We start from the raw sequence: 24704 nt of genomic DNA on the forward strand, positions 1-24704 counted from the left end.
ATCGATCGAGATACTTTGCCTTTTGGGATGAACACACTGTGGAGCCACAGAGAGAATTAGGGTTCTCTGTTTTCTCCTAGGGTTGTGTATAATCTGAATTGTGATTGTGCTAAGTTGGAAATTAGGATTTAAGGTTATTTACATAACCTTACTAACCGACCAAGCCTTGAGGCAAGGCCGGCTAGCAAGCCCTACGTGAGATAAGCACAGCGAGCTGGGCCATGGGCCTCGCTTATGTGGCTATGTCGCTGCTTCGGCCCGTGCGCACACGCGCAGCTTCGCTCGGCCATGGGCCAGCGCTGCCGTGTTGCCTTGGCCCTTGCTTGCTTGCCTAGCGCGCGCCCATGGGCCTCGAGTGCTTCGTGCACTTGGCTCGTGGGCCGCTCTTCGTATTCACGTTTAATATATTTCTGATATATTATTTATCGTTTCGTATACGGCGAATCACCGTCGTACGATACGATTTATTCGTGTCGCCTAGCTTACTAATATTCGCGATACGATATACGATTCCGATGCAAGGTCGTATCGTATAATACGTTTCCAACTTAAATACCGAAAAGCTATTAAATGAATTTCCGATTCATTTAATCCGATGATCTGTTACGTGTCATTGGTGTGACCTTGTAGGTTCAGTCAAGAGTAAGTTGTGAGTTCAATATCCATTACAACTCACTGATCGGAAGCATTGCTCCAGCTAGCTGTTCCGATCACTTGATCTCACTGAATTAATTGTTCGCAATTAATCTGAACCTTGGTATTAGACTTAATGCACCTTGGGTGAAGGACATATTTCCTTCAATCTCCCACTTGTCATTCAGACAAGTGTGCATCCACATTCCTTTGTCACATAGTGTTACTTACTGAACATAAGGTAAGATCCAAGCCATCCTTATTAGGTCCAGAAGTGTTTCTCGGATTACAGAGTTCAACTGTCAAACTTTTGCAGAAGGTTAAGCCTAACCATTCTGAGCACGGCCATGCATTTTACAGTATCTAACTCTCCGAGAGGCCTTGTTACACAACAACACCATATCCTATCAAAGATAGGAGGACAATCCATTCTTGCAATCTATGAACACTCACTTTGATTCATAGTACGCCCAATAACTGCTTTTATAGCCTCCTTTTACGGTGCGACGTTTAGCTAGTATCAAAGCGAACTAATTCTCAAACGAGCAGACATAATCGCTCATGTTCTGAGGAACGATTTCTAATCACCATTAATGAGAAATACCTATGACATGACTTTAATCTCTTAAAGCGTTCTCATGGTCAATTCGATACAAGATCCAATAAGTATCTATGCAAAAGATTCTTACATCCAGTCACTCTAGTTCAAGAAACAGAACTAAGTAATCTACTTGCAATCTAATCTTCATTAGTCATTGGTCGTCCACCTTTCAATGACCTGGATTAGGGATCCTTTGTGACTTCAATATTCAAGTTCACTTATGGGTGTTTCTTTGTCGAAGAATCCATCTTGACATCCCATTTCAATAATTTGAATCACATGCACTTATCATTTAATTCTAAACCACAATTAAATGAATATGAAATAAATAAGCTTCATAAATATGAAATGGTTAAACCAATTGTTTTAAACATAGATCTAACAGATGTTCTATTAGAAAATCAAAGCCATTCTCCAACATGCTTGATTCCCATGGTTGCTACATCTGCGTTGTGTTTCAGTTGTGGCAACGGTTTAGTCAATGGATCCGCGACGTTGTCGTCAGTTCCAACCTTGCAAATCTCGATTTCCTTTCTTTTAACGATCTCTCGAAGTATATGAAATCGCCGCAGTACGTGCTTGGACTTCGGGTGGCTCCTAGGCTCCTTTGCCTGGGCAATGGCTCCGCTATTGTCGCAATACAAAGCCACTGGTCCTTTAATGGAGGGGACAACACCAAGTTCTTCCATGAACTTCTGAATCCAAACAGATTCCTTTGCTGCTTCTGAGGCAGCAATGTACTCGGCTTCAGTTGTAGAATACGCAATAGTGCTTTGCTTAGCACTTTTCCAGCTTACTGCTCCGCCGTTGAGGCAGAACACAAACCCAGACTGTGATCTGAAATCATCTCTGTCGGTTTAAAAGCTTGCGTCCATATAGCCCTTAACAATCAACTCATCTGTACCACCATAAACCAGAAACTGATCCTTAGTCCTTTTCAGGTACTTTAGGATGTTCTTGGCAGCAGTGCAATGCGCCTCACCTGGTTCTGACTGGTACTTGCTCGTTGCACTGAGTACGAACGAAACATCTGTCCTTGTACAAATCATAGCATACATGATGGATCCAATAGCCGAAGCGTGTGGAATTCCACTCATCTTTCTACGCTCATCAGGTGTTCTGGGACACTGATTCTTGCTTAGATATATGCCATGTGACATGGGTAGATGACCTCTCTTAGCTTCCATCATATTGAACCTAGCTAACACTTTGTCAATGTAAGTGCTTTGGCTTAGTCCAATCATCCTCTTAGATCTATCCCTATAGATCTTGATGCCCAATATGTATTGTGCCTCTCCTAAGTCCTTCATCGAGAAACACTTCCCGAGCCAAGTCTTTACAGACTCCAACATAGGAATGTCGTTTCCAATAAGCAGTATGTCGTCAACATACAAGACTAGGAATGCAATTTTACTCCCACTGAACTTCTTGTATACACAAGATTCGTCCTGATTCTTGATGAAGCCAAACTTGTTGACTGCTTCAACAAGTCGTTTATTCCAACTCCTTGATGCCTGCTTTAGTCCGTAGATGGACTTCTTAAGCTTGTATACCTTTCCTTGGTTCTTTTGAACGATAAAACCCTCCGGCTGTGTCATGAGCACAGTCTCTTCAAGAACACCGTTCAAGAAGGCAGTTTTGACATCCATTTGCCATATTTCATAGTCATGAAAAGCGGAAATCGCAAGGATTATCCGAATAGACTTAAGCATCACGACTGGAGAAAAGGTTTCATCGTAGTCAACGCCGTGAACTTGCCTGTAACCTTTTTCTACCAATCTAACCTTGTATATGTATACAATTCCATCTTTGTCTTTCTTCAACTTGAAGACCCATTTGCATCCGATAGGTGTGAACCCATCGGGCAAATCAACCAAATCCCAGACTTGATTTTCATATATGGAGTCTATTTCAGATTGCATGGCCTCTAACCATTCATTGGAGCTTGGGCTCGTCATAGCTTGCTTGTAAGTCAAAGGTTCATCACTATCCAATATGAGAACATCTAAGTTTTCAGTCAAGAGGACGCCTGTCCATCTATCCGGCTGAAAAATAGTTCTATTTGACCTACGAGGGGCAACAACGTTTTGAGGAACTACTCCCACTGGCTCTTCTAAAGACTTTGGAGGCTCATCAACCTGAACTGCTTCTAAAGAGTTCGTTGTTCGTTGTTCGTCTCGAATCTCTTCGAGGTCTATTATTCTCCCACTTGTCAATTTGGAAATATGATTTCTTTCCAAAAAGACACCGTCACGAGCAACGAATACCTTGTTGTCTGACTTGTTGTAGAAATAATACCCCATAGTTTCCTTTGGATACCCAACGAAGAAACATTTGTCAGATTTTGGTTGTAGCTTGTCCGAAATTAATCGCTTGACATATGCTTCGCAACCCCAAATCTTCAGAAAAGACAACTTTGGAAGTTTCCCAGTCCATAATTCGTATGGAGTCTTTTCAATAGCCTTTGACGGAGCACGATTCAGTGTGAGTGCTGCAGTTTGCAACGCATGTCCCCAGAACTGTAAAGGAAGTTCGGCCTGACCTCTCATTGACCTGACCATATCGAGTAAGGTCCTATTTCTCCGTTCCGACACTCCATTCCATTGAGGTGTCCCCGGAGCAGTCAATTCAGAAAGAATACCGCATTCTTTTAGATGGTCATCAAACTCGTGGCTAAGATATTCACCTCCTCGATCCGATCTTAGAGCTTTGGTTTTCTTGCCATGTTGATTCTCTACTTCATTTTGAAATTCTATGAATTTCTCAAACAATTCAGACTTGTGCTTCATTAAGTAAATATAGCCATATCTACTGAAGTCGTCCTTAAACGTTATGAAATAGCTGAACTCACCTCTTGCTTTCGTACTCATAGGCCCACATACGTCTGTACGTATTAGCCCTAGTAGTTCGCTTGCTCTTTCTCCCACCTTTGAGAAAGGTTGCTTTGTCATTTTGCCAAGTAAACAAGATTCGCATTGATCAATCTTCTCTAAGTCGAATGATTCTAGAATTCCTTTCCGTTGAAGTAATTCCATGCGCTTTAAGTTTATATGGCCTAATTGACAATGCCACAGAAATGTGAGATCTGAATCACCAGTTTTAGCCTTTTTGGTATTTATGTTACAAATGTGTTTGCTCGTATCTAGCACATAAAGACCGTTTTCTTGTTGTGCTGAACCATAAAACATTCCATTCAAAGAAAAAGAACAACTATTGTCTTTAAATTGAAAACTAAAACCTTTAGAATCCAAACTTGAAACGGAAATAATGTTTCTGGTGATACTAGGAACGTAGTAACAGTTTTCTAGTTCCAAAACAAACCCACTAGGCAAAGAAATAAAATAAGATCCTACGGCTAATGCAGCAATCCGTGCTCCATTTCCCACGCGTAGATCCATCTCGCCTTTATCAAGCTTTCTACTTCTCCTTAGTCCCTGCAAATTGGAACATAAGTGTGAGCCACAACCAGTATCTAATACCCAAGAAGTAGAATTAGCAAGATTACAATGTATAACATACATACCTGAAGTAGAAGAAACGTTCCCGTTCTTCTCATCTTCCTTCTTCTTCAAGCAATCCCTCTTCCAATGCCCCTTCTTCTTGCAGTAGAAGCATTCAGAGTCGGCAGGAGAACGAGTCGCCCTTTTCTGTTTACCAGAACTGGCGCCGTTGGACTTGGATGAGGGCGAAGCCTTTCCCTTACCCTTCTTGCCCTTATTCTTGCCTGATTTCTTGAAGTTCTTGCCCTTACGCACCATAAGCATATCGTGCTTGTTCTCTTGCTTGAGTGTCTTTTCAGCGGTTTTCAGCATACCGTGAAGCTCAGTAAGAGATTTCTCCATGCTGTTCATGTTGTAATTCAACTTGAACTGGTCATAGCCATTATAAAGCGAATGGAGAATGATTTCAATAGCCATTTCATTTGAGACGTCAGAATCTAGAGCTCTCATGTTCTCAAAGAGTCCAATCATTTTAAGAACATGTGGGCTCACTGGTTCTCCTTTCTTGAGCTTAGTCTCAAGGATCAACCTCTGAGTCTCGAATCTTTCGATTCTGGCTTGGTCCTGAAACATGTTCTTCAACTCCGAGATGATTTGGTAAGCATCCGAGTTAATGAACGTTTTCTGAAGTTCAGGACTCATGAATGCAAGCATCACACATTTGACATCCCTGTTGGCCTGAATCCAACGATTAAGGGCAGCTTGAGTTACCTCCGGCCCAGCCTCTTCCGGTAACTCTTCCTCAAGGACATATTCTTTTTCCTCATGCATAAGAACTATTTGTAAGTTCCTTTGCCAGTCGAGGAAATTGTTGCCAATCAACTTCTCTTTGTTGAGAATTGAACGCAGGTTGAAAGTGTTATTGTTTGCGGCCATTTTGATTACTACAATCGAAAAAAATTTGCAATAAATAACCATTCATACAATTCAATAACTTTGAAATAAAAGCAAAACATGCAATCATTAAAGCTATTAAAACATTTCATTCATGCAAAAAGCAAAAACATGGTCCAAAATGAATGAAACGATTCCAAGACCCCAAAAGTCCTAAATCCTTAAGCAGCTTTAGCATGTCTTAAGTAGTTTAAGATTTTAGGTAAGCAAAACCTATTGCTAGTAATCTCCAAATTACTCTTGGTTAATAAATTAATGCCATAATTTATCCCATTGCCACAACTTAATGCCATTGTTGTTTGAGTTGTAACCACAATCAACGTGCTCCTTTAGGACGCCTTACCACCTAAGTCAACTAAAATAGCACCTCGCTTTAGCGTAAACCTACTATCTTAGATCCCTAGATTTTTGTAAGTGTTGATTTGGAAGGCAATTTTTAAACTCAATATTACTTGGACCTAGTTGTTTCTATGTTGGTTCGATTATTTAGTGAACTTAAAACTAATCGATTCATAGGAAACAACCTGTTCATGCAAAGCATACATACATTCATACATTCACGCATAATATATATATAGAAGTGCATAAATAAATGGTGATCTAGTATGGCCCAAAACATCTTGTCTTGAAGCATCCAATCTTCATCACCTCCTTGTTAGCTTGGCATCGTCTTGAATCTTCGTTCAAATGCTAACTTAAAGTTCTAAACTTAGAAATACTTGAAAATAATAAATTACATCAAAATTTCCATGGTACGCAGACCATATTTAAAACTTTACATTCAAAGATAGAACGGTACGCAGACCGTATTTAACTATCCTGAATTGGCCATACTAGTCACTTGGAGTACCTGCATTGCATAAAATATATATTCTATGCATTCACCCATTCGTGTGCTAAAACGAATGGCCCATGTTAATATGCAAGTATTTACGTGAATTAATTAAAATTCACGTTCACATAAACGCATCCTAAAAGATTAATCAATTTCCAAATTATTAATCCTTAGACTTTATTCTAATTAAAATTGAATTTAATTAAAATAATGCAACCTACGAAAATAATTAAAAATAATTATTTCATTTTAATTTCATTTAGTGGCTCCCACTCAAACCAATAATTATTCCGGATAATTAATTATGAAATATTAAATTAAAACTCGCGGCCCGGCCCAAGCAAATAAAATATTAAATTAAATATCCCGTTAGCCCAAATCAATGCAAATAAGTCAAGCCCAACAAAAAAAAATTAAAAAAAAATTGTCATGTGCTTACTTCGGCTAGGCTTGCGCCCAGCCCATTAGCATTGCGTGGCCTAAGAGGCACACGAGCATAGCCCGCAGCCATCCCATGGCCTACGAGGCATGCGAGCATAGCCCGCACCCATCGCATGCCATTGCACGCGTACCCGTAGCATCGTTGCTGCCCTACGTGCCTTGCTCGACTCGTCGTAGCGCATCGCTGCACCATCGCAAGGGCTTGCGCCCTGCAATGCGCGCAGCACACGCCCTTGACCTCTCGCCCAGCGCGCGCGGCACGCAGCGTGCAAGCTGTTGCCCGCGTCGCTGCGACTCGATTGCGCATGGTAGCTCGCATGGCTCGTCGAGCCACACGCCCACTACACACATGTGTTCGTGCCTTTGGTTCGTTTTACAGACCAACTTAATTAAAATAAAATTAACAAAAACGCCCAAAAAACGATACTTCGAGGCCTGTTTTCTCAATTCTATTCTCATGACTTGATCTTAGAAAATTGTTTTCAATCAAATTAAGGATTTAAAACTCGAAAAAACAAACATTTTTTATTTCGGATTTGATTATTACGCAATTCATCCAATAAATCGTAAAAAATTCCGAAAAATCAACAAAAAATCCAAATTTTCGACAGATGCAAAAACAATAATAATCATGCTAATTCATGCTTTGAATACATAAGGCTCATGATACCACTGTAGGGGAATACAGTTAAACATAATAACATGTGCGGAACAATCCCCAAAGCCAAGAAACATGTATAAAGCACAGATTAAGCAAACTTACATTCGAAGCGTGTTTTCCACAATAATATGTCAACGAACACGAACAAAGAACTCCACTTGTCGTTCCTCTACTTGGTTCACCGACACGTTCAGATCCGTCTTGATTATCGTAGCTTAGACAATCGATTAAGATACTTTACCTTTTGGGATGAACACACTGTGGAGGCACAGAGAGAATTAGGGTTCTCTGTTTTCTCCTAGGGTTGTGTGTAATCTGAATTGTGATTGTGTTAAGTTGGAAATTAGGTTATAAGGTTATTTACATAACCTTACTAACCGACCAAGCCTTGAGGCAAGGCCGGCTAGCAAGCCCCGCGTGAGACAAGCACGGCGAGCTGGGCCATGGGCCTCGCTGCTGTGGCTGTGTCGCTGCTTCGGCCATGGGCCAGCGCTGCCTGAAGGAAATAATGCCCTTGGTCCAAGTATGCATTCAATGTTAAGTCTAATAAATTCGGTTCAGTATTAATTAACAAGTTCATAATTCAGTGAGATCAAGTGAGCTGAATGCCTAGCTAGAGGCCGCTTCAGTTCAAGTGGAATTAATGATATTAATCCACAACTTACTCTTGACTGAACCCGTAGGGTCACACAAATAGTACGTAAACGGATCAAGTATTTAATGGCATTAAATACTCCATCTATGGATATTCGGAATCGACGGATCTTGGTTTCAGTGGGAGCTGAGATCGTCACAGGCAAGAAATGAATACTCCGGAAACGATGATATTGCCGGAAACGGAAATATGGATCGTATCGGAAATATAAATATTATCCAAGTCGTAGATGTTGCCGGAAACGGAAACATGGTACGTATCGGAAAATATTATCGGAAATGGAAATATTGCCGGAATCGGAAATATTGCCGGAAACGGAAATATTGTCAGAATCGGAAATATTATCGGAATCGGAAAATAATTCCGGAAACGGAAATATTAAATATTTGTTCGAAACGGAAATTAATTCCGGAATCGGAAATATTAAATGTTGTTCGTATCGGAAATGAATTCCGGAATCGGGAATTTAATCGGAAGCGTATCGTACGAATTAGCATCGGACAAGGCCTGCTAGACGAAGGCCCAGCACGAAGCCAGGCCATCGCCCAGCGAGCCGCACGCAGCAACGCACGCCTCGACCAGGCCCAGCGCAAGGCCAGGCCCAGCCAAGGGCGCGCGCGCAGCACCGCACATGGGCTGTGCGCTTGTCGTGGGCCGCAAGGCCTGCGCGGGTGCACGGCTTGTACGATGCGTGTGCGGGAAATCCTAATCCTATTAGGATTCGTGCGAAGATTAAAATCGTAATCCTATTAGATTTGCTTTGTTCTAATTAACAAATCCACATCCTAGTAGGATTACAATTTCTTTTCCATACCTCTATAAATAAGGGCCTAGGGTCATTATTTGTATACACGATTCAAGTATTCAAAGTGATTTTTGAGAGCAAAAATTCAGTCATATAATTGCCTACATTAGCCGAAAATTCTAAGTACCTTAAGGGCGATTCTAGTTGGTCAAGCTTAAGGCGGATCCGGACGTGCTGTGGACTATCTACGGAGGGACGACACTTGGAGTCCTAAAGACTTGTTCTTGTTCGGTTCGGGCGCAGCTAGGGAAGGCACGCAACAAAGTGTATGCATCTAAACTATGCTAAATGATTATGTGTAAATAATATGCTTTCCTGGCTTTATGGTTTTTCCGCATGATTTATGAATTGTCATATGTATCATAACCTAACAGTGGTATCACGAGCCTCTTATTATTTTCATAATCTAAATTGCATGAACATGGTTAAATATTACAAATTTGCAAGAATTAAAAGGGGTGATTAATTTTCGTAATTGTTAATTAATTGCAAATTGCGTTTATTTAATTATACGTACGCAGTTTTTCGGCAGTTTCTTCGTTACTCATCCAAATCGAGTGATTTTTGTGTCAATTCCGCATGTAAAAGGCATTCTAAAATTCTCAAATTCGAAGCCTAACCATGACTTTTCGAAGGTTTTAGTTTTTCGAATGCAAAATTTCGTAAATTTAAGATGTTAAATTAAATATTTGCGATTCTTGTTGATAAATCTTGAATTTTTGATTGACCTACTGTATATGTTTAACAAGTTTGAATGCCTAGCCTTTTTAATTATGCAATCTAATTTGTAATTATGATTAATTTGTTGAAAATTGGAATAATTTGGAATTAATTTGATTTTCATAATTAGTTATAATTTAATTAGATACCTATGATTAAAAACCACCATAAAAATTGTAAATTTATGTTAAATTTTAAATTTTTATGACCTAGACTTGAATCCATATTAATCGGAAATCAATTGAATAATAAATTTTCGATTTTTCGCCCTAAAATTATGAAATTAATATTGATTATTAATTTGTCATTAATTTTGAATATAAATTTTAAATTTTTATGCGATTCGCTCATATAAATTGCACGCACAAAGCAATGGACGCTACGTGTTACCCTTAAGGGGTGTTGTATAGTGCAGGCATGTGACGACGAGCGAGGGAGCTCGTCGCCCATACGGTACGAATGCAATGAGCAAGGCAATGGTGCACGAGCACAAGGCAGCAGCCCTGCCTTGTGTCGTGGGCTGTGTGCAATGGACGAATGGGTGAGGGCGAGAGCAAGGCACGAGCAGTCGCGTGTGGGCAGCAAGCGAGCTGCGCCACAGCGCGCACTGCCTCGCGCAAGCGTGCGGAGCCTCGCGCGCAGCGAGCGTAAGCTCGCGTGCCACGAGTGCTGCGCCAAGCATCAATCGCTCGCGCGCAGCGAGCGCTATTGTGCGTGCGACGAGCGCTGCGCCCAGCGATGGCGTGCGAGTGCTTGTTGTGCGTGCGACGAGCGCTGCGCCCATCGATGGCGTGCGAGTGCTTGTTGTGCGTGCGACGAGCGCTGCGCTCAGCGATGGGCTGCGGCAGCATGCTCATGCGTCGAGCGCTGGCGCGCGCAGCGAGCACCAGCTCGCGTGATGCCTTGCGATGGTGAGCAGCAGCGATGCGAGGCAGCGCATAGGCTGCGCGCACATGGCCAGCATGGCTGTGTGCGTGTGGCCCATGGGCGTGCGATGCGTGGAGTTGTTGCGTTGCGATTAGATCGTTTTGAAATTTTAATTTGAAATTTTCAGTTTACGTAATTTTAATTAATTTTAAAATTAATAATTTAAATTATTTTCTTGGATTTTAATTTTGAATATTGTAATTATAATAAATTTTATTTATTCTAATTATTTTACTAAAATTAAAATCATGAATTAATTTAAATACGACTGAAATTAAATTAAACTTTTTGGATTCAATTATAAATTTATATGAGCTTTAAATTTTAATTAAATTTGTATGTTTCCGGTTAGACTAGAAATACATTTTTATGTTTAAAATTAGTAAAGCATATGAATTTATTGGTTTAAGTGAGAGCACTTTTAGTCATAAACTCTTGATTAGGTCTACAAATCCTTAAGGTTAAAACAACTTCATTAGAATTAATAAGGACTGAATAATTTGTAGATTATTGGTGCCCTTGATTAATTGCTGCAAATGTTTATGTGATGCATAATGTGTTTTACTAACCAGCTATGTGGGCCATTCATGATAATGAATGGGTGAATGGTATATATTGTATATGTACTGTTTTGCAGGTTATGAAGTGACTAGTATGGCCCAAATAGAATAGAAAATATGGTCTGCGTACCATTAATTTGAATGTAATTGGTCTAAAGTACCAAAGTTGTTTTTCAATTCAAATATGGTCTGCGTACCATCAAATAGTTGTAATTAGTTTTAATTATAGCTTATTCTATTTGAAGAAAATGGTGCCTCCCACGGAGATTTTCAAGACGGACTTTGAAGTTAAAGCTTCAAGATGAAGTCGGGCCATACTAGATCACATTTATCTTATGCATGTTTTAAGTTATTTATTGCTTTTAAATATGTCTTAAAATGCATGAGATCAAAAGCTTGATTATGTTGCATGATTAAGGATTTTAGTTCACTTAAAATCTAACCAACATAGTAAGAGCCTTAAGTTCCAAACTTTAAAATTGAGTTAAAAGGTGCCATGCCAAAATATACACTTGCTTGGATATCCTTTACATCAATCTAGTAATAGTTTTCGCTCAGCGAGGTGTTACTTATTGGTCCTAAAGGGGCAAGGTACACAAATAATTGTGAGTACATGTTAGTTTTGGTGAAACTCAACGATATAAGTAAGGAGTCCTTTTATGTCGTGGCACATTCGATAGGTTTACCTAATAAGTTCTTAGACGTACCTATCAACCAAGAATAGTTTCTAGACTATTAGCAAAAGGCTTTTGCTTACCTAAGATGTTTTAGGATTAAGTCGACAAACTGTGCTTAGTTCTTCAATGATTTTAGGATCTTGGAATCATTTTATTCACACCTGCCGGAACACATAACTTGAATAAAATGCTTAATGAACATTGAATTATGCATGTATGCTAGAATTTAAGTTTATTAAGAGAAACTGTGAATGGTTATTTATTTGTTTATTCTTTTCAATTGTAGTTTTAAATATGGCAAACTACAATCAAAACATCATCATGGGTTCTGAGCTTATGGTCAAGCTGAACCTGGCAAATTTTCTTGAATGGGAAGCTAAGCTAGTTGAAATAGTCAAACTCAATGGACTTGAGTATGTACTATCACATCCCATGCCAAGCTACTATGCCAGAGACATGACCCCTGAGAGATTTTACGCCTGGGATGCGGATCTCAAAAAGGTTATGAGTCTCATGCTGAACAATATCCCTGATGATTGGGCTAGAAGGTTTGTAGCCTATGAACCTTTTACGCTCATCAAGAATCTGAGGGATATCTGTCGTGGAAGCACGGAGGACAGAGACCTGAACGTCCATGAGTTGATTGAATCAATGTCTAGTCTAAAGGTTAGTTCTCCCAACAGGTGTTATAGGATGGAAGTCCAAGAAACACATGTTCAGCTCCTTCGCACTAAACAGAGGGTAGGAGTCCCACTGAGGTTCCATGTGGATCTTATGCGTTCATACTTTGATCGCCTAAGTCTACTAGGAACACCAATAAGCGAAAGGATGGCAGTCTCTATCTTGCTCAATTCACTACACAGTGGGTTTGGTCGCTTCAAACAACTATACCTAAGTGAACCAAGAGAAGAAACAGTTGCAGAATTTGTTCACCTTGTCAGAAAGGCTGAAATAATACTGGACTGTGAAGCCAAAGGTTTACTCAAGGCTAGAAGGAGACCGTTCAAGAAAAGTGGAAAGTCCAAGGGCGATGCTAAATCAAAGCAGGACAAGTCCACATCAAGCTGTCTTTATTGTGATGGAATAGGCCATTACAAAAGAGAATGTCCAAAGCTAAAGGAAGATCAGAAGAACGGAACAGTCGTTCCATCTTCAGGTATTTTCGTTATAGACTGTATACTTGCTAATTCAACTTCTTGGGTATTAGATACAGGTTGTGGCTCACACTTATGTTCCAATCCACAGGGACTAAGAAGAAGTAGAAAGTTAAGCAAGGGAGAAGTCGACCTACGAGTGGGAAATGGAGCACGGATTGCTGCATTAGCTGTAGGAACTTATTATTTGTCGTTGCCCTCCGGGCTAGTTTTGGAACTGGAAGAGTGTTTCCATGTTCCAAGTCTTACTAAAAACATCATTTCAGTTTCTTGCTTAGATGCTAAGGGATTTTCCTTTTTAACAAAAGACAATAGTTGTTCGTTTTATTTTAAAGAGATGTTTTATGGATCTGCTAGATTAGTCAATGGACTTTATTTATTAGATCACGACAAACAAGTATATAACATAAATACCAAAAATACCAAAAAGGATGATTCAGATCTCACCTATCTGTGGCATTGTCGATTAGGCCATATAAACTTGAAACGCTTAGAAAGACTTCAAAAGGAAGGAATTCTAGAACCATTTGACTTGGAGGATTATGGTAAATGCGAATCATGTTTACTTGGCAAAATGACAAAGCAACCTTTCTCTAAAGTTGGAGAAAGAGCAAATGAAGTATTGGGTTTAATCCATACAGATGTATGTGGACCAATGAGTACAAATGCTAGAGGTGGTTTCAGCTACTTTATCACTTTCACTGATGACTTCAGTAGATATGGTTATGTCTACCTAATGAAGCATAAGTCTGAATCCTTTGACAAATTCAAGGAATTTCAGAGTGATGTAGAGAATCAATTAGGCAAGAAGATTAAGGCACTGCGGTCTGACAGAGGCGGTGAATATCTGAGCTATGAATTTGATGACCATCTGAAAGAATGTGGAATTCTATCAGAATTGACTCCTCCTGGAACACCACAATAGGAACGGTGTGTCGGAACGGAGGAACATAACCTTGCTAGACATGGTCAGGTCAATGATGGGTCAGGCCAAACTTCCATTAGAATTTTGGGGACATGCACTAAATACAGCTGCACTCACTATAAATAGAGCTCCGTCTAAAGCTGTCGAAAAGACTCCATATGAATTATGGTTTGGAAAGCCTCCAAATGTGTCTTTTCTTAAGATTTGGGGATGTGAAGTATACGTCAAACGATTAATTTCAGACAAACTTCATCCAAAATCTGACAAATGTATCCTTGTGGTCTATCCAAAGGAAACAAAGGGGTATTACTTCTACAATACATCTGAGAACAAGGTGTTTGTTGCTCGAGATGGTGTCTTTTTGGAGAAAGATCACATTTCCAAAATGACAAGTGGGAGAAAAGTAGACCTCGAAGAAATTCGAGTCGAACAACAAACTCTAGAGAATGCTCAAGATGACATTCAGGATGAAACTCAGAGATATTTAGAAGAATCTGGTGAGAATCATGGTCAATCTAGAAATGTTACCCCGCGTAGATCGCAAAGATATAGATCTCAACCGGAAAGGTACTTAGGTATTTTGACGAACGAGAGCTATGACGTTCTATTACTTGAAAGTGATGAACCTGCGACTTACAAACAAGCTATGACGAGCCCTAGCTCCAAGCAATGGCAAGAAGCCATGCAATCTGAATTAGACTCCATGTCTGAAAACCAAGTATGGGATTTGGTCGATTTGCCAGATGGCTACCAAGCCATTGGAAGCAAATGGGTTTTCAAACTGAAAAAGGACAAGGATGGGAAACTTGAAGTTTTCAAAGCTAGATTGGTTGCAAAAGGTTACAGGCAAGTCCACGGTGTGGATTACGATGAAACCTTTTCACCAGTTGCAATGCTAAAGTCTATTCGGATAATGTTAGCAATCGCTGCATATTACGAATACGAAATATGGCAGATGGATGTCAAAACTGCTTTCTTAAACGGCGTTTTAACAGAAACTGTGTTTATGACACAGCCTGAAGGTTTTGAGGATCCAAAGAATGCTAAAAAGGTATGCAAGCTAAAGAAGTCAATCTACGGATTGAAGCAGGCATCCAGGAGCTGGAATATACGTTTTGATGAAGCAGTAAGTGACTTTGGTTTCATCAAGAACGCAAACGAATCTTGTGTATACAAGAAGGTCAGTGGGAGAAAAATTGCTTTCCTAGTATTATATGTCGACGACATATTACTTATCGGAAATGACATTCCTATGTTGAACTCTGTCAAGATTTGGCTTGGGAAATGTTTTTCGATGAAAGATCTAGGAGAAGCACAGTACATATTGGGCATCAAGATTTACAGAGATAGATCTAAAAAGATGATTGAACTTAGTCAAAGCACTTATATCAATAAGGTGCTTGATAGGTTCAAGATGGCGGACTCCAAGCGAGGCTACCTACCCATGTCTCATGGAATAACTCTAAGCAAGACTCAGTGCCCAAAAACACTTGATGAGCGTAGACGAATGAATGGGATTCCATATGCATCATTGATTGGTTCAATAATGTATGCTATGATATGTACACGCCCGGATGTTGCGTGCGCACTCAGTGCTACGAGCAGATACCAGTCAGACCCAGGAGAGGCGCATTGGACTGCTGCCAAGAATATTCTGAAGTACCTGAAAAGGCACAAAGATGACTTCCTGGTCTATGGTGGAGATGATGAATTAATTGTTAAAGGCTATACGGACGCAAGTTTCCAAACCGACAAAGATGATTTCAGATCACAGTCTGGGTTTGTCTTCTGCCTCAACGGGGGTGCAGTAAGCTGGAAAAGTGCTAAGCAAAGCACCATTGCGGATTCTACAACTGAAGCGGAGTACATTGCTGCACATGAAGCAGCAAAGGAAGCTATATGGCTAAGGAAGTTCATAAGTGAACTTGGTGTAGTCCCCTCCATTAAAGGACCAATAGCCCTGTATTGTGATAATAACGGAGCTATTGCACAGGCAAAGGAGCCTAGACACCACCAGAGAGTCAAGCATGTACTTCGTAGATTTCACCTTCTACGAGAGTTCGTTGAAAGAAAAGAAGTCGAGATAAACAAGATTGGAACTGATGACAACATATCAGATCCATTAACTAAACCTCTGCCGCAGGCGAAGCACAACTCGCACACTGCAGCTATGGGAATCAAGCATATTGGAGAATGGCTTTGATATCCCTGTTTAATGTTTTAAAGTTTTAGAGTTTAAATCTTTGTAAAACATTATTGGTTAATCATTCACAATAAATGAAAATAATTCATTTTTCCATTTAATTTGTGGTTTATTAAATGATGAGTCCCTTCAATTTGACGATATATTCAAGATAGACTGTCAGGACCAGTCCTGTGACTAAGAAATGTCTATCAAGTGAACTTGAATGTCAAAGGTTGAAAATGGTCCCTAGTCGGAGTTTTCTATAAAATTGGACGCATAGAAAACGTTAGACGATTAGAATGCAAGATGACTAGTAGTTCTGTTTCTTGAACTATGTGGACATGGCAATGTCATAATCATTTGACCAACCGTCGCACCGTAAAAGGAGGCTATAAAGGCAACGCTCAGGTAATCACCTATCAAACGAAGTCTAATCTCAAGATCGCAAGATTGGGATTGTCCTCCCATAAATCGGGATGAGATGCTTAAAAGTTGTACAAGGCCACTCGGAGAGCTAGAAACTGTGAAATGCATGGCCGTGCTCGGATGAATCATAGGCTATGATTATCTGTTTATTTGATCAGTTGAACTCTGAAACCGAGGAACACCTCTGGACATAATAAGGATGACAACTCTTACCTTATGTTCAAGAGCAAGCATCGAGCGACAAAGGAATTAGGAAATGCACACTTGTCCCTAAGGACAAGTGGGAGACTGAAGGAAATAATGCCCTTGGTCCAAGTATGCATTCAATGCTAAGTCTAATAAATGCGGTTCAGTATTAATTAACAAATTAATAATTCAGTGAGAACAAGTGAGCTGAATGCCTAGCTAGAGGCCGCTTCAGTTCAAGTGGAATTAATGATATTAATCCACAGCTTACTCTTGACTGAACCCGTAGGGTCACACAAATAGTACATAAACGGATCAAGTATTTAATGGCATTAAATACTCCATCTATGGATATTCGGAATCGACGGATCTTGGTTTCAGTGGGAGCTGAGATCGTCACAGGCAAGAAATCAATACTCCGGAAACGATGATATTGCCGGAAACGGAAATATGGATCGTATCGGAAATATAAATATTATCCAAGTCGTAGATGTTGCCGGAAACGGAAACATGGTACGTATCGGAAAATATTATCGGAAATGGAAATATTGCCGGAATCGGAAATATTGCCGGAAACGGAAATATTATCGGAATCGGAAAATAATTCCGGAAACGGAAATATTAAATATTTGTTCGAAACGAAAATTAATTCCGGAATCGGAAATATTAAATGTTGTTCGTATCGGAAATAAATCCGGAATCGGGAATTAAATCGGAAGCGTATCGTACGAATTAGCATCGGACGAGGCCCGCTAGACGAAGGCCCAGCACGAAGCCAGGCCATCGCCCAGTGAGCCGCACGCAGCAACGCACGCCTCGACCAGGCCCAGCGCAAGGCCAGGCCCAGCCAAGGGCGCGCGCGCGCGCAGCACCGCACATGGGCTGTGCGCTTGTCGTGGGCCGCAAGGCCTGCGCGGGTGCACGGCTTGTACGATGCGTGTGCGGGAAATCCTAATCCTATTAGGATTCGTGCGAAGATTAAAATCCTAATCCTATTAGATTTGCTTTGTTATTTAGAGTCCTAATAAAGTTCTAATTAACAAATCCACATCCTATTAGGATTACAATTCCTTTTCTATACCTCTATAAATAAGGGCCTAGGGTCATTATTTGTATACACGATTCAAGTATTCAAAGTGATTTTTGAGAGCAAAAATTCAGTCATATAATTGCCTACATTAGCCGAAAATTCTAAGTACCTTAAGGGCGATTCTAGTTGGTCAAGCTTAAGGCGGATCCGGACGTGCTGTGGACTATCTACGGAGGGACGACACTTGGAGTCCTAAAGACTTGTTCTTGTTCGGTTCGGGCGCAGCTAGGGAAGGCACGCAACAAAGTGTATGCATCTAAACTATGCTAAATGATTATGTGTAAATAATATGCTTTCCTGGCTTTATGGTTTTTCCGCATGATTTATGAATTGTCATATGTATCATAACCTAACACTGCCGTGTTGCCTTGGCCCTTGCTTGCTTGCCTAGCGCGCGACCATGGGCCTCGAGTGCTTCGTGCGCTCGGCTCGTGGGCCGCTCTTTGTATTCGCGTTTAATTGATATATTATTTATCGTTTCGTATACGACGAATCACCGTCGTACGATGCGATTTATTCGTGTCGCCTAGCTTACGAATATTCGCGATACGATATACGATTCCGATGCAAGGTCGTATCGTATAATACGTTTCCAACTTAAATTCCGAAAAGCTATTAAATGAATTTTCGATTCATTTAATCCGGTGATCTGTTACGTGTCATTGGTGTGACCTTGTAGGTTCAGTCAAGAGTAAGTTGTGAGTTCAATATCCATTAGAACTCACTGATCGGAAGCATTGCTCCAGCTAGCTGTTCCGATCACTTGATCTCACTGAATTAATTGTTCGCAATTAATCTGAACCTTGGTATTAGACTTAATGCACCTTGGGTGAAGGACATATTTCCTTCAAAATCCATTCTGTGCGACCGAACAACAGAGGGAATTCGATCGCACAAAACTGGAAATTCCATGAACTCCATTTGCACTACTCTATTCGCGCGCACAAACCATCACTCGATCGCACAAGCCCTGTTTTGGCTCGAATTCACTTGTTTTCCATCATTTTTCATCAAGATCACCTATAAAGCACAAGATGGAACAAAACTTATAAATCTCACATAAAAACACTATAAAAACTATAAAAAAAGCATAAAAACTAACATAAAATCCTAAGCTAAGAGCGACATAAATGTCGCTCATCAATTGCAAGCAACTTTAAACAACCTTGAATCTTGAAAGTTTGCATTTTGTATTTTGAAAAGTTTGGATTTTGGAAAGTTTGGATTTTGAAAAGATGTATGATTGTTGCAAGTGACATTTTTAATAATAAAAATGCCAACTTGATAATCATTTTGAAATCAAAAAAACATGATTGAATATGGTGGGATTCGTAATTACCTATTTAGGTTTAGGCAAGAATTCCTTTTAGAGCTCCCAATTGCTTAGAATTTTGAAGTTTGTATGTGTTTTTTGAAGGGTTTTGATTTGTATTTTGAGGCGTGATTTATGTATTACGACGATGTCTTTGTAATCCTCCTCCCCTAATGCTGAAAATGAGGGGGTATTTATAGGAAAAATGGGTGCAAGACACCAGCACATGCTAGCGCAGCACGCGAAACCAGCGCAATGCGCTGGTGACGTGGCATGAATGCCGCCAAAAAGGACGGAAAGATGCCGTCCTTGATTCATCTTGTAGTGATGTACCTTTGTACGAATAGTACTAGGCTTGGCGTTTTGTGTTTGGTTGGAGGTTAAGGCACTATTTTTTCGTCTAAAAACAAGCCTTTCTCGGGTTTTGAATTCCGGTTTTACGGGACGGGGCCCGGCTTGTTCTGTTTTGCGGGTCGGCGCCCGAATTTGACTTGCCTTATATGATTTTGAGTGCAAAAAGGCTTAGTAAAACCAATGGGATGGTCTACTAGATGAGATTGTACTTGGATTTTGAAATCGGTTTTTGAGAATTGTACTTTGTACCGAGTTTCGGGAGGCGAACGGCCTCGGGGATTGGATTTTGGATTTTGTATTTTGGAGATGTTCTTAGCAATTGGGATTTCCGCACTGAGTTGCTCCTACCGCCTAGTAAGGATAATGGTATCGTCATCATCCCAGAGGGGAAACACAAATTAGGTGTCTACACACGTCAAGAAGCAGCATATGTCCATGCTATTGACGACATCGAGCCTGATAGAGAGAAACCTTGGTTTACAGACATTCAAAGGTATCTGCAAAACTCCGAATATCCCCCACACTTTTCAAGCAAGAATCAAAAGGGCTCTACGATTACAATCAGCCAATTTCGTCATAGAAGGCGGCATTCTATACAAGACCAAGCTCAAAGAGTCATGGACACCGTGCATGCCGGAGTCTGTGGTACCCACATGAATGGGAAGATGTTGGCCCTCAAAGTCACCAGGGCTCGATATTACTGGACTACCCTCGAACGGGATTGCTACTTCTATGTCCAGAAATGTCCTGCCTGCAAGAAATGTGCGAATCTAAAGCACATTCCCCCATTCTTGCTTTATTCTAAGTCATCACCATGGCCATTCTCAGCTTGGGGTATCGACGTCATTGGTAAAATCACTCCAACAGGCACCGGGGGTCATGAGTTCATACTGGTCGCAATTGACTATTTCACTAAATGGGTCGAGGCCAGATCCTTCAAAGTATTGGGTTCCAAGCAAGTGGCCCAGTTCATACAAGAAAACATCATATGCAGATACGGCGTTCCTCACGAATTCATTAGTGATCAGGGAACCCATTTTCAAGGAGAGTGCGAAGATCTATTCACCAAGTACAAAATTCAACATCACCGTTCTTCGCCTTATCACCTGCAAACTAATGGTGCAGTCGAAGCAGCCAACAAGAATGTCAAGACCATCATCATGAAATGACAAATAATTACAAAGACTGGCCCCAGAAGCTGCACTTCGCATTGTGGGGGTATCGAACTTCAATTCGCACTTCAACTGGTGCAACCCCATTCTCATTGGTCTATGGAATGGAGGCAGTACAACCTATCGAACTAGAGATACCTTCTCTAAGGATAGTCCTCGAAAGCAAAATCCCAGAAGCTGCATGGGTACAAGCAAAATATGATGAGCTAATCATGCTCGATGAGCGTCGACTTCAAGTTGCTCACCATGTACAAGTCTATCAGCGCCGAGTGGCCAGACATTTCAACAAAAGGGTCAAAACCAGAAACATCAAGGAAGGCGAGCTTGTCCAGAAAGCCCTTCGCAAGAGCATCATGGACCCAAGGGGAATATTCAAACCCAACTGGGCTGGCCCATACATTGTCAAGAAAATCCTCTCCGGGGGAGCAGTCGAGTTAACAGATGTCGACGGAACAGAATTCCGATCCCTCACAAACCTCAATCAACTCAAGAAGTTCTATGTCTAAGTTCTATATTCAAGTTCAAAATCCAATTCAAAAAAGTCCTATAAGGGTTAGAACTACGTCCGGCCTGATTCCTTAACGAGACACGTAGACAACCTCATTCCGAGGCCCGACCACTTTAATACAAAAAAATTCAAAATTTCCTCAATTAAGGGCATCCTAAAAATCAAACTCAAAACTCAAAATTTAATTGTTGTTGTCTTTATTCCAAATGTGCCAATTCAAAGCAAAGCATGTTCAAGCGGAATTTAACACAATAACTTTTTTATTTGGCTCTAAGGCCTTCAAAGCTAATTCGAATACAAGGTTAGGATCAAGTGAAGCAAAGTTCAAAAGCCTTTTTCACTTCCTAAACACATTTTCTAAACACACCTTCCAAACACATTCTCAAACACAATTCCCTCTAATACAACTTCAAACACATCTAGCCTACAAAGATCTAGGGTCGGGCGACTATGCTCTTGAGTCTTTGCACCTTGAGTACTATCCCGCGGCTCTTCCTGCAATCAATCATCAATCTTCCCCTTGCCCAAGCGGCGGGAGAAGGAACTTGCTAGCCTTCCAAGACGGGAGGATGACGATCCTCCTTTGGACTCAGATCGGTCAAGCACCGGACGGGCCACACTCCCGTCACCTTCCTCATGATCAGTTGATGCAGGGTTTCTAGCCCTAGAACCTCGGACTCTAGCTGGTCCGGAGAGAGAAACGTCCCTCTGGCTTGGGCCTTTCATCCATATAATGTACCCCGCAGATACAGTAACTAGCTCAGGTGGGAACTGAATACTCAAGAACGGTTTGGCGACCCAATACCGCTTCCAAACTTCAAGTCGACTTGCATTCAGTGCAACAAGTTTCGGGTTCTCTTTAGTGCAGTCCGGGACTTCTTGTTTCAAACCATACTGTTTCATCACTCGGGCAGGCGAGTAGAAGACCAACATTGTGAGGCTCGGTACCCTCAAAGCAGTAGAGCCGGGTGCATACCTCATAGCAGTAATTCCCCACCAAGGAACTACCCACCTTATACAAGATTCAATCCCAGAGAGTGCACATCGCCACTCATCCAAGGAAAGCCGGCCATACCTCATGGGCCGCACAGTGAACCCTTTCCTATTATAGCTCTCCATGTTCTCCGGTGGTGCCTCCAGCATGAGCCTCTCCATAAGCCAGACCTTGGGGAATATACAAGAAAAGCATTTCAAAATTCAACATTCGAAATTCAATACAAGTACAAATTCAATATGCAAGAAGGCTCCAGATCCTTACTTGGAGTAATACTGGACTCCCCGATGGAAAAGAAGACGGGTCCGACTTCAATATATCAAGGCCACCAATATTTCGCCAATCACGAGCGGCATTGGGTCCCGGCCACTAGCAAACTGCTCTACAATCTCTATTAGGGAGGCATCCCTGTTGCCAAGCCCCTGCTTCGAAAAGAGGAAGTGAGCAAAGATACAAAAACTCAAGGCCCTCAAGCGGAAAGCCTTGGGAACATCAAGCCCAGCAAAATAGTTGACAAGGATGGACAAATCCACCCCTCTGCCATATACAACAGCACACAAAAGTGGGGGCTTCAAGCCCAAATATCTTTCAAAACCCAAGAAAAAGTGTTCTTCAACACTAGGCATGCATGGCTCCGGCATAATGGGCCACCCTAATATGGCACTAAACTCTTCAGGGAGGGGACATACCTCATTATTTCCAAAGCGGAAGACATGATTATTCGGATCCCAAGCCTCCAGAGCAGCAAGAATGAAGTGCACATCAAGCTTTACAAACCGGAAGGAGGCGAGCACCCCAAGATGCATGTCATCGAGCTCCCTTTTCTCCAATTTGCCTAGAGAACCAAGCCAAGAGTTCAAGGCATTTTCCAAAGACATGGCCATCTTTTCTCTTCTTTTTTCGTGAGGAGGAGAATGCAAAGGAAAGCAGGGAAGGATTGATGCAAAGAATGATCCGAAACACTCCCTATTTATACAAGAATCGTCTCTCGTCACAGCACGCTGGCGCCAGGCGCCAAATCCTGCACCTAACGCAGGGGCCTGCAACGAAGGACGAGGCCACCGTCCCCTTTATAATTCCGAGTACGCACTCTTTAGTGCTTCGGACAGCAAAGTACGATCTCAATTATTCAAGATTCCAAAGCCGCAAAACGCGCAATGTCAAGCAGTCCGAGTCAGCACCTCGGGCCAATTTCGGGACAATCTGTCCAAAATCAAGCATTTTAGTCCTAGATCGGCGTCCTAAGTCGAGTCTGCATATGCATAAGCAAAAGTTGAATATACTTTGACTTGCGCTTTTTCTAACAGAAAAACCTCAGTCAAAGTGGGAGCTTACAGTGGGTATATACACCCGAAAAAATGGGCATGTGGGTATATACACCCGAAAAAATAGGCAAATTTTTTCAAATTTTTTGCAAAATCTTCATGCTTGCATATAGCTACAAATTTCAAAAGCACACACAACGCATAAAAAGTTCAATTTTCGACCATGCAAAATTCAAATTTTCAACCATACAAGATTCAAAAATTCCAAACCATGCAAATTTCAAGTACAAAACCATCAAAAATTCCAACCCAAGCCATACAAGATTCAAGATTTCAAGCCATACAAAAAATCCAACCATACAAATCCATACAAATACAACCTATACAAAATCAACCCAGGCAAGCTGGAACTCACTACCATGCAGGATCAGTCCGAGTCATCACCAGCCGTAATGACAACCTCGGGCTCCTTGCCCCTGTTCCGCCTCCTGAGGCGCTCCAAATCTCGATCCAGCTCTGTCCCTGGGGTACCAGGATCCTGCTCCGAAATACGAAGAGTACTGGGAGAGTGATAGGTTCCCTGCTGAGGGAAAAGGTACTGATAAGGCTGCTGCATCGCCATGAACTGGCGCTGTGCCCCAAACATCTGGACCTGACGCATCCTCTCCATCTAGTGCCAGCAAGTCAAAGGATCTGCACCCCAAGGTAGAGAGTCGCTCTCTCCAAAATAGTAACCGGGATGAGGAACAAAAGGCCTCGAACTGCTCGCACCCCCGAAGGAATGCCTGGTGGGATCAGCATATACAAAAGGGGCAGCTCCCCAATCAGCATCAGAGTGCCTCTGATGAGTACCAGCACCGGAGCCCTGTCCTAGGTCCAAGCTCGGTCCTTCCTATCTACAAAATCCCTCCACGAGCGGCAAACAGCATCGCCCCTAGCATTCACATAGAGCGGGACAAGCTCTTCATCCGGCGCCAACATGGACTCCGGTGGGTCCTTGGGGACAAACCTATCCCCCGAACTGTGCTGAAGGGAAACTCGCTCCCCCAGATACCACATGTGGCGCGATACACCCCCGGGAGCAAGACCCGCAGCCCGGACAAGAAATGGGCACGAGCAGCCGAGGCAGGTATAGGCGCGTCAGCAAAAGGACGCCAAATCACCTACAGAGAAGACCACTCAGGCAACTATACAAGTGCAAATACAAAAGACAAAACAGTACAA

This window comes from Spinacia oleracea, chromosome 4, assembly GCF_020520425.1.
Source record: "Spinacia oleracea cultivar Varoflay chromosome 4, BTI_SOV_V1, whole genome shotgun sequence".
Lineage (NCBI taxonomy): Eukaryota > Viridiplantae > Streptophyta > Magnoliopsida > Caryophyllales > Amaranthaceae > Spinacia > Spinacia oleracea.